General features: G+C 52.7%; 1 long non-coding RNA gene across 1 annotated transcript; it reads right to left on the bottom strand.

Annotated features, from left to right (window-relative positions):
• Window positions 1-5,341: 5,341 nt before the first annotated feature.
• On the bottom strand, window positions 5,342-7,074 carry LOC140693352 (uncharacterized). The gene is made up of 3 exons (XR_012069109.1): window positions 6,988-7,074; window positions 6,495-6,654; window positions 5,342-5,617 (listed from the first exon to the last, which is right to left on the bottom strand). It is a non-coding gene; the product is annotated as an uncharacterized lncRNA (long non-coding RNA).
• Between the last annotated feature and the right edge of the window lie 2,604 nt (window positions 7,075-9,678).

The following is a 9,678-nucleotide window of genomic DNA, read 5'->3' as shown; positions in this document are numbered from 1 at the left end:
GAGCTTTTCCTTTCAGGAATAATCTACTAAACAAATCTCGTTGACCACTCAACAAATGTGATGTAAAGATCAATGATTTACACAAGAGTACAACATTCACTAGGTCGTTGATTTTGAATCCGACAAAAATCATTTGAGAAAGATTGACAGAAGGTAGCTTTAATGCAAATTTATGTATTCTTACCTTTCAGTAAATCATCTTCCCCTACTTATCACTTCACCCAAGTTTAAAAGATGTTTGAGAACAGGGATGGGTGTGCCAGCAATCTGTGACCCAATAACCTAAAATGTCACCTAGGAAAAAGAGGGAAGTAACATATTTTTAAAAAGTATGGTGAGGACAGCAGGGCCATCCCCCAACTCCACACTAAGAAGCTCTGAGTAATAGCTTTCCTGTCTGCCTGGGGCATCAGCTGATGTGAAAACCCACCTAGAAAGCACACTGTCCAGCAGCTCTTCCATAACACAGGCTACACTTTCTCAGGATTAAGAATTGGGCCAAGTAACCCCTTCACTGAAGAATAAAGACAAAGGAGAACAAGAGAGTTCTTCCCCTCCCAAGGGGAGAGCCCAGACCTTGGGCTGCATGCACTGAGCCCACCTCCCAGGAGAAGGATAAACTGGAGAAGTACGTCCTGCGAAACTAGGGAAGCAAAGGTAGAGATGGGAACAAATTGACCAGCTTGCCAGGGACAGCCCCCTCCGTTGCTGCATTGGTGGCTGCCTCAGTCCCCTCAGCACATCCTGCCCACCTCCGGTGGCTAAGCTGTCAGAGAAACTGTGCTTTGCAACCTGGGGCAACAGAGGCTGCCCCCAGGCCAAGCTGCTGGGGAGATGGGAGCTAAACCACTAGCTCCCAAGAGGCAGACCCCATACTCTCACCATCACCCCGCCGCCCCCCAACTTAACGCACCCCCGTGACAATATGACCCTGAGATTTGTGACCTGGGAACGAGAGGCAGCAGAGGCCGCCCCCACATCAGGCCTCCAGAGAGATGGGAGGTTATCCTCCAGCTCGCAATAGGCAGTAACCCTCTCCTCTCCACCCCCTGATCTCACCGCACCCACCTCCCAGGAGCAACCTGACCTGGTGTGGTGTGTCAGGCGAATCTTGGGCAGGAGAGGCCGTCCCCAGGCCAGGTCAGGGGAAAGAAGAAGTGGCCCAATTAGGCAGCTGCGACGGCTGGCTGCCCCTTCCCCTCGACTTCATCGCGGCGCCTCCCAGGAGAAAGCTGACCTGGAGATGGGCATCGGGCTTCTTGGGCAGCAGAGGACGCCCCCAGGATTGGCCGCGGGGAAGAGAAGGGCAAATTGACAAGCTCCGCCCTGCAGGCCCTCTACCCTCGACGTCGCCACCCTCGCACCTTAAAGGCACCGCCCAGGGAGCCCCTCCCCAGCAGGCTGAATGGGACAGGTGTGTCTGCTGATCTGGGTCAGGAGAGGCCACTCCCACACCAGGCCATCGCGCAGATGGGAGCCAATCTACCAACTCCCCAATACATCCCCATCCCCCGCATCAGCCACCGCTCCTGCCCCCTGACCTCACAGTGGCCTCCTCTAGGGAGCAGGCTGACCTGGAGATGGACGTCCGGCGAACTTGGAGCATCAGGGACCGCCCCCAGGGCAAACCATGAGGAGAAATGGGAGCAAATGGACCGGCTTCGTGGGAAAACGCACCGTTGCTTCCACCACCCCAAACGTATCACGCCCGCCTCCCGGGGTCAAGCTGACTAGGATACACGTGTCCCGTAACCCAGGGCAACAGAGACCGCCCCCAGGATGAGCCGCGGGGAAGATGGGAGTAAATGGGCCCGCTCCACCGCTGCAGGCCTCCGACCCCCGCCACCCTTGCACCCTGACTACCCTGCCTCCCACCCCCAGCAGGCAAAGTGGGACAGGGGTGTCCCGGGACCTGGGGCAGCAGAAGCCGCCTGCAGGCCACGTGGTGCAGACATGGAGCTAATCCACAAGCTACCCCGGGGCAGCCTCCCTATCCCCGCAGCCACCAACTTACCAGATCCCTGACCGCACCGCACCAATCTCCCAGGAGCAAGCTCACCTGGAGTCGGACCTCAGGCAAATCTCTGGCGGCAGAGGTCGCCCCAAGCCAGGCCGAGGGGAGAGAAGTAATGGAGCAGCTCCCTGGAACACATGCCCTGCCCCTGCCGCCTCCGCCGCCCGCCTCCCAGGAGCAAGCTCATCTGGAGACCCGCGTCCCGCCTCTAGGGCAGTAGAAGCCGCCCCTGGCTCTGCCGCCGGGAAGAGCGGAGCGAATTGACCGGCTCCCCCGCCGCAGCCCCCCTCCCCCCGTGGGACCCGCACCTTAACGGCCCCGCCCCCACTCCGCACTCAGCAAGCTGAGTGGGACAGGAGTGTCCGGCGACCTGGGGAAGCAGAGGCCGCTCCCAGGCCCAGCAGCCAGGACAAGGCAGCTATTCCACCCGTTCGCCAGGGGTAGCCCCGCTCCGCCCCTCTGCCGCTGCCGCCGCCCGCTGACCTAACCGCCCCACCTACCAGGAGCAAGCTTACCTGGAGTCCAACATCTGGCGAATCTCCGGCGGCCAATCCCCACCCCAGGCCAGGCTGCAGGGAAGAGACGAAATCGACCGGCTTGCCCGGGCAGCCTCCCAACGGCCACCCCCACCGCCGCTGCCGCCGCCCTAAAGCATTGCAATAGCCTGCCTGGGTCAGGCTGACTGCAAGGATGTGCACTTGCCTTCTAATCCTGGCCACGTCCCTGAGCACCTCCCTGCATCCCTACACTCCCTGCACCTCTGAACCCCTGCTACACTCTGCAATTCTGCATCCCTCCACCCCCACATCCCCTGAAATGCCTGCGCCCTCCACAGCCCCTGCACCCCTGTCAGCAGTTACACTTTTGCACTGCTTACACTCCTGCACCCCTGCATGTCCCACACACCACCTCTTGGGCCTTTGGCAGAGTCTCTGCTGTTAGACCAATGCACAGTGACTCACTCTTTGCCAGTATATGATGCATCAGTGGACGTCAGGGGTTGCCTGCAGGAAGGTACATGTTCCCGGTCACTAGCCTGGGCCACTAGGGTGATCTCTGTGAGGTCACCCAGGACGAGTTCAGAGATGCTGTTCTCTGGGAAGAGAGGAGTTGAAACCGGTCTTGAGGTCAGAGCTGTGCTCACCAGGCCGTCCACGCTTCATGTTTTACACAGGGCTTCGGAGAAGTGAAATGGATCCGGCCAAGTAAGACCGGCCTGCTGTGCGCCCACCTCAGTCCTGGGCTCTGAGTCAGACCGACTGGCTCCCACACTCAGGGCCCAGTTTGGGCACCTGAATTGTCCCTTTGAGGCATCCCATCAGTTCTCAGGATGAAGTCTGGCTGCTTCCACCCCATGGCCCTCCCTCCTACTGTGCTGGCCTCAGGAAGGTTCCTTATTTGGGTAAGAAGGCAGCCCACACCCTACCCCACCCCTCACCTTTCTCTAACACAGGCTGGTGCTGTCTCTGTCCCTCAGAGTCTGGGAAGCCATCCCTCTTCAGTTATGTCCCTTCTGAGATGGACTTGTTTCCACTCAATTCTAGGCGAGGATGCACCATGGAATGCACTGGGTAAGAGAACCAAAATAAATAATTTCTTCTGTGAGGTTGTCTGTTTATCTACTGGGGCTGGGCTGTGTGTAGTTTGCTACAGCTAATTGTGTGAGAGGCTAAAACAGCCTGTGTGTCCTTGTTTTCATCTCCCCGCTGTCTTTGGGTTTTCCCTAGACACTCCTGAGACATTCACTTCTTTTAGTTTTATTCCTGTTATTACACACGGGCCCTACTGACATGGAGGTAAGGTGTTGGGGGAGCGGGACAGAGCAGGGCATCTGCAGTCCTGTGATTAGTTCTCATTGAGCCTGTGCCCTGAGCTGTGACCTCTACAAGTTTGTCTCTTTCCCCCCACCCCAATTTGGGTGACACAGAAGGGATTTCCCTTCTCCCAGGTTGGTTAGGCTCTGGTAAAATTATTTCTCATTAAACAAACAAACAAACAAAAAACAGCTTCCCCCAATGAAACAGAATGTTCTGGGTGTATTTCAATACAGTTATTTTCTCCTTTCCAGGCAGGAAGCATGAGGAATTATCCTCTGACCTTCATTCTGAGAACACGACACGGTCCTGGATGTAAAATACATGAAAAAGAGCATGGGGCCCCTCTGACTGGCCCCCTGGAGTTGTCACACTCTGATATCCCCACACTGAGCCTCCTGCTGGCCTCAGGGACCTGTTAAATCTGCCTGCCCCCGGGGTTCTTACAAAATCTGGTTCTGCCTTGGGAGCTGTGACTCTCCAAGCCTGCCCGCTGTTCCCTTTGCAACCTCTCTGGGTTGGGAGCAGCTTTCCCCCTCAGTTTTCTGGGATCTAAGAAGAGCTATGGGTTTGCAGCTCCCTCAGATCTGGTGTTATTTTCAGGACAGGAGGAAGAACTTCTGAGCTCCACACGAGCTGGACCAGAGGCTGGAATCCTCCCTTCCTCTGCCTCTGTGCAATCAGTGTCTGTGGTTCTAGCCGAGTTTCTGAAGATGTGGACTTAAACACACATATTCCAGCCCCCACAGGAGCACACAGTCCCATAAATCCGCCTAGTTTCCACTGGTAACTATGGAGCCGATGGGGACACGGGTTTCGGGACCACAGAGGCCTGACTGCACGACTTGCTCCGTGGCCTATTTACGTGGTTGCTCTGGGCCTTGTCTGAAGTGGCTTGCTTACCACACCTGGTACGTGGGAAACACAAAATAAGTACTAGAACCTTCACTTTTTCTCCCTCCAGGGCCTTCAAACGTAGAAAGTAATAAGTGAACTCAGACAGCCTAGTCACCACAATGAGGTCTGTCCAGCCCGGCTCTCCTGAGTGATGGGCACTGACTTGCACCTTAACTCGGAACAGTAGGGGAACTGCCTTCCTCTAACTGGGCCTCTCCCCACACCAGGCACGCCCGCAGCTCAGACGGGGCCAGCTCCCCAACTGAGGTGTGTGCTGGTGGCTTCAGTGTGACCTGGCCCTGCCGGGACATGAACCTGCAGTGAGTGAGGTGGAGGGTCGGGTGGAGGGGGGTCCCTTCTGGGGTGGCAGGGGGCCCGGTAGCACCCCTCCCAGCCTGGTGCCTGGGGCTCCCTAACACCTCCTACAGCTCCTGGGTTGGCTCCGGTCCTGGCCACTCCACACACCCTCCCAGTATCTTTACATTATGTCCCTTTTCTGCTTTTATCAGCGAGAAGTGGCTTCTGTTGCTTGCTCAGTGAAACAGTACATCGGGAAACCAGACTACTTCTAACATCAGTAAAATACCAACCTCGGTCAGCTCGCCGGGCAGACCGTGCAGCACAAAGGCCTGAACAGGGCTGTGCGAACGGCTTACGTGAAGGGTCCTCATCATCTGTCTTCAGAGATACAGAAGCCGATGGTTCAGGTAAAACCTCAGGGTGGGATTGAGGAATCCAAAGCTGGTTGGTTTCAAAGGCTAATTGGTCAGACCAGACCCCTGAGCTGTGGTCAGAAGCCTGGCTCAACGTCACGCAGACTCAGCGCCCTAAGTGCCGGGTGGGGCCGGTGCTGTTCCCTTTGCAGGCTCTCGTTGGGGATTCACTGTAGCCCCTTAAATACAGCAGAAATTCCAGCCCCATTAGCCCCCACCCTGAGTGTTCCATGACACAAATCCCGGGAGTGTTTAATTTTCATCTTTGTTTAGGAGGATGAAGGTGGTTCAAGAGAAGACATAAATTCACACTTAGTGACACAAGGTCACAGCCAGTACTTCCTCCACGGAGAGCTATGTGCTCCCACAGTGGTGGCTGCAGGCTGGGCAGAGACCCTCTGCAGGTCCCAGAGGGACTCGCTCCTCTGGCCACAACTCATGGGTTGGACAACAGATCCAGAGGGTGACAGAGCATCTTTCCTGGGAATTTGGAACTGACACATAGAAATCAAGTTCACTCATCTGGGGATTGGCGGAGGGGAGGGGCGGTGGTTGAAAATCAAATGAAACCAGAGCATGAGAGAAAGTTAGAAGTGAAAGAGCGAGAGACAGAGAGACTGAGCTTGTGAGAGCAAATAGTCAGAAAGAAGGCAAACAATCAGGGGACAGAGGAATTCCAGCTCCTGACAGTCTAGTCTGTCCCAGCCCATCAACGACCCCGCGAGATGTTTAATAACATTCCAGTTTTGCAGATTAGGAAGTAGGCTGAAAGAGGTGGGGGCTGGGTTTGGGTGCACAGTTAATTCAATTGCCGCTGGACCCCACACTTCCCATTGCCTGAAGGCACCCTAATCCTCACTGGGACCCCTGTGGTCCCCTGACAGCCCAGCACCCTGATCAAAGGGCCCCTGCGGGAGTGGGAACCCCTCTTGAGTGTGGAGAGTTCCCTGCCCCGAGATGCCATGCATCAGCAGGCTCCCGCTCACCCCAGGTTAACATCAGCCCAGCACAGTCTCCCGACCCGCTTCCCTCCCTGCCAGGCACCCCCATCCTTACCACCGAGTGTACTGCAGGAATTCAGGCACAGGGATGCCCAAATCAACACGAGCCCACCGGCTATAGAAACAGCAGACTCCCAGCCCCACCTGGGTTGCGAGGGGACAGAAGGTGTCCTCAACTTTCATGTGTCTAAGACAATCTTCTTCAGCTGGAGGTTCTAGAGAAAAATAAAAGGTCCAAAACATAGTTCGGTGAGGAATTCCTCCAAGGACCTGACTCCAGTGTCTACAAAAATGTGTACCTACCCCCGGACTTGGGTGAAGGTGGATTATTGATCAGCACAACCACTGGTGGCCCAGCTCCTTGGCTTGGCTGCCCAGAGGGGGCTGGGGGAATGGGTAAGGCCAGGGCACTCAGGAAAAGCACAGAGGACCTGACCTCTCCCTTCTGCACTCGTAAACCCTTCCCCAAATCTCAAGGCATTGGACAGAGAGCCGCCACAATAATGAGATGCTCCCATCTCTTCACTCACTCCTGTCGGTTCACTTACATGCTGAGCATCCACTGGGTCCCAGGACATGACACATAGGATGGCTGATGGGACAGGCTTGGTCCTTCCCCCTGGAACCTGTTCAATATGATCAAAGAATGATCACTCATAAAGAGTTTGTCAAAATTATACAGAGACCAAAGACCAACTGCAGAGTGAACCAAATTTAAAAATATATATGAAGATCCCCCAGACTCCCCGCCTAACGTTAACAGCATAAAGCAAAAAATTCTTGCCTTTAATCACCAAGGAAGTTGTCACTCCCTCTCAGGTGGAAAGGAGAGTTATTCTTTGAGCACGTCACAGAAGTGCTCCATCGGATTGGACCAGGGCATCTACATTCATTCAGCAAATGTGTATAAGCTCCTACTACGTACGGGAATCTCCTAACTAGACCGTTCCCAAGGCACTCGGGCTTTATCAGTCAACAAAGTACACATGACTCCCCATCACTGGGGGCTCAGAATTTTAGCAGAGGAAACAGGCAGCATGTTGGGGTAGCAAGAGTTTGGAAAAATTTTTAAAAAAGAGTGATATGAGCAAACTCGGGTGATGGCGGTCGGGTGGGAGGCAGACAGGAGGGAATAAGGCAATCCTGGCATATCTCACGGAGTAATGAACTTGAAGCAGAATAGATCCGGAGGAAGAAGGAAGAGCCGGAGCCAGAGGCCCCCAGAGTGAGGGGGAGAGTGTGGGCAGAGAGGCAGAGCACGCCGGGTCCTGAGGCCTTTGTGACGACTTTGGCTCCTAATGACATGGTGACCCGTTTAGTGAGTTTTGAGGGGAGGGGTGATGTAGTCCAACTTATGCTTTTGTGTTTGTGTTTTTTGGGGGGAAGTAATTTATTTATTTTAATGAATGTGCTGGTGATTGAACCCAGGATCTCAAGCATGCTAAGCATGCGCCCTACCACTGAGCAACACCCACCACCCCCAATGTATGTTTTTACAGGCTCCCTCTGACTCTGTGTGGATGAGAGATTGTAGGAAAGCAAAGATGGAAACAGAAGGCTATTGGTATCCAGGAAAGGCTGAAGGTGGCTCTTAGGAGGGCGGGGAGCAGAGAGCAGGTATTTAATTAAGACAGAATATCCAGAATTTTCTAACAAGCTGGATTTGCTGTCTGTGAGTGTAAAAGAAAGAGAGAGAAAGGACATGGTTCCAACATCTGGGCCTGGACAATGGGAGGGATGTCCTCTCCGGATGGGAAAGGGGATGGGAAAAGGTGGGGCTGAGCAGGTGGAAAGGGGCTGGTATCTCAGTTCTTCAATGTCATGGTTAAGGGGTGTGTTACATATTGCCACAGAAGTGCCTAATAGGTAGAGGAATCTGTTTTCTTTTTCTTTTTAACATCTAAAAAATATAATTTAAACATATTAATTGTATTATGTGAATGATTTGGGAATTTTGCTTCATGCCAAGTTATATGTTATATATAGCCAAATGGAACATATATCAAAAAAGGGGAGAAATGAGGGCTTTCACATAAACTGTCCGTAACGTAGGTAAAATTTCAATAAAACCAGTCTTCAGGGCAAAAACCTCATCTCAGTGTTACATAAAAATAAATGAAAAACGACTATGTTCATGTACCATTATTTCATGTTACATAATAGCCCCAAACTAACACAGTGTTTAACTATGAGGCTTGTAGAAATACTATTCCCTTTATTCAAATAAATACAGAAGTGCAGAAATGTTCTAAGGTAGAATTAGCATCTTAGTGGAAATAATACATATTTGAGCATTTTACATGATATATATGTACTGATTCAAAATTTGGAAAAGTAATTACATAGTAGAACATATTATGAATGAGAAAGCAAGATGAATGAAAGGAAAAGAATGTGATGTGAGTCTCAGGGATAAAGGCTCAGATAGAAAGGGGAAATCAGGGAATTTTGGAGAAATCGAGAAATTGATGGCATGCCAATTTCCAAGCCTGGGTTGCTTCCACCAAAGGAATAGCAGAGAGAGAGAGAGGAGAGGCCCAGGAACAAACCCTGGGGAACACCCACAGTATATGTTTGGAAAAAACAGGAGACATTGGCAAAGGACCAGCCAGCAGGCCAAAAGCAGAAACAGACAGAGTGATGGGCTGGAGGTTGAGTGAAGCAGGAACACGGGGTAGGAAGGATGGAAGAGCTGGGTCAAATGCTACCGAGGGACCAAGCATGATGAGGAGTCAAAATTGACCACTATATTTAGCAACATGGGGTCACTGATGGCCTTGACGGGGCAGTTTCCATAGAGCGAGGGATCAGGCGAAAAGCCAGAGTGGGTGTAAAAGGGGATGGCTCAAGAGAAGATGCAGATAGTGAGTTTAAACAACTCCTTAAAGATTTGCTGCAAAGACACAGGGTGGCAATTGGTGGGGGTGAATTAGGGTCAACGAGAGCTGTTTGTTTAAGAGGATGGACGTTTATATACTGATGGGTGCCAACTAGCAGGAGAACAAAATAGATGAGGCAGTGAAAGAGAGGATGGTTTTGGGAGTGACAACCCAGAGAAGATGGGAGGGATGGGGCCTCGGGGACTTTTGGAGGAACTGGCTTTCGATGCCACTTTTAATAAGCAGTGGGGCACCGAGAGTGAAGGTCACAGACATCAGAAGGCGAGCGGATGTGCTGGGAGTTGCTTGTGAAATTTCTCTTCTGTTGGCTTGTTTGCTTGTTCAAAGTATAAAACTAAC

This window comes from Vicugna pacos, unplaced genomic scaffold (assembly GCF_048564905.1).
Source record: "Vicugna pacos unplaced genomic scaffold, VicPac4 scaffold_19, whole genome shotgun sequence".
NCBI classification, from domain to species: domain Eukaryota; kingdom Metazoa; phylum Chordata; class Mammalia; order Artiodactyla; family Camelidae; genus Vicugna; species Vicugna pacos.
Note: the sequence above shows the minus strand (reverse complement) of the source record. Positions and strands in the feature narration are given on the sequence as shown.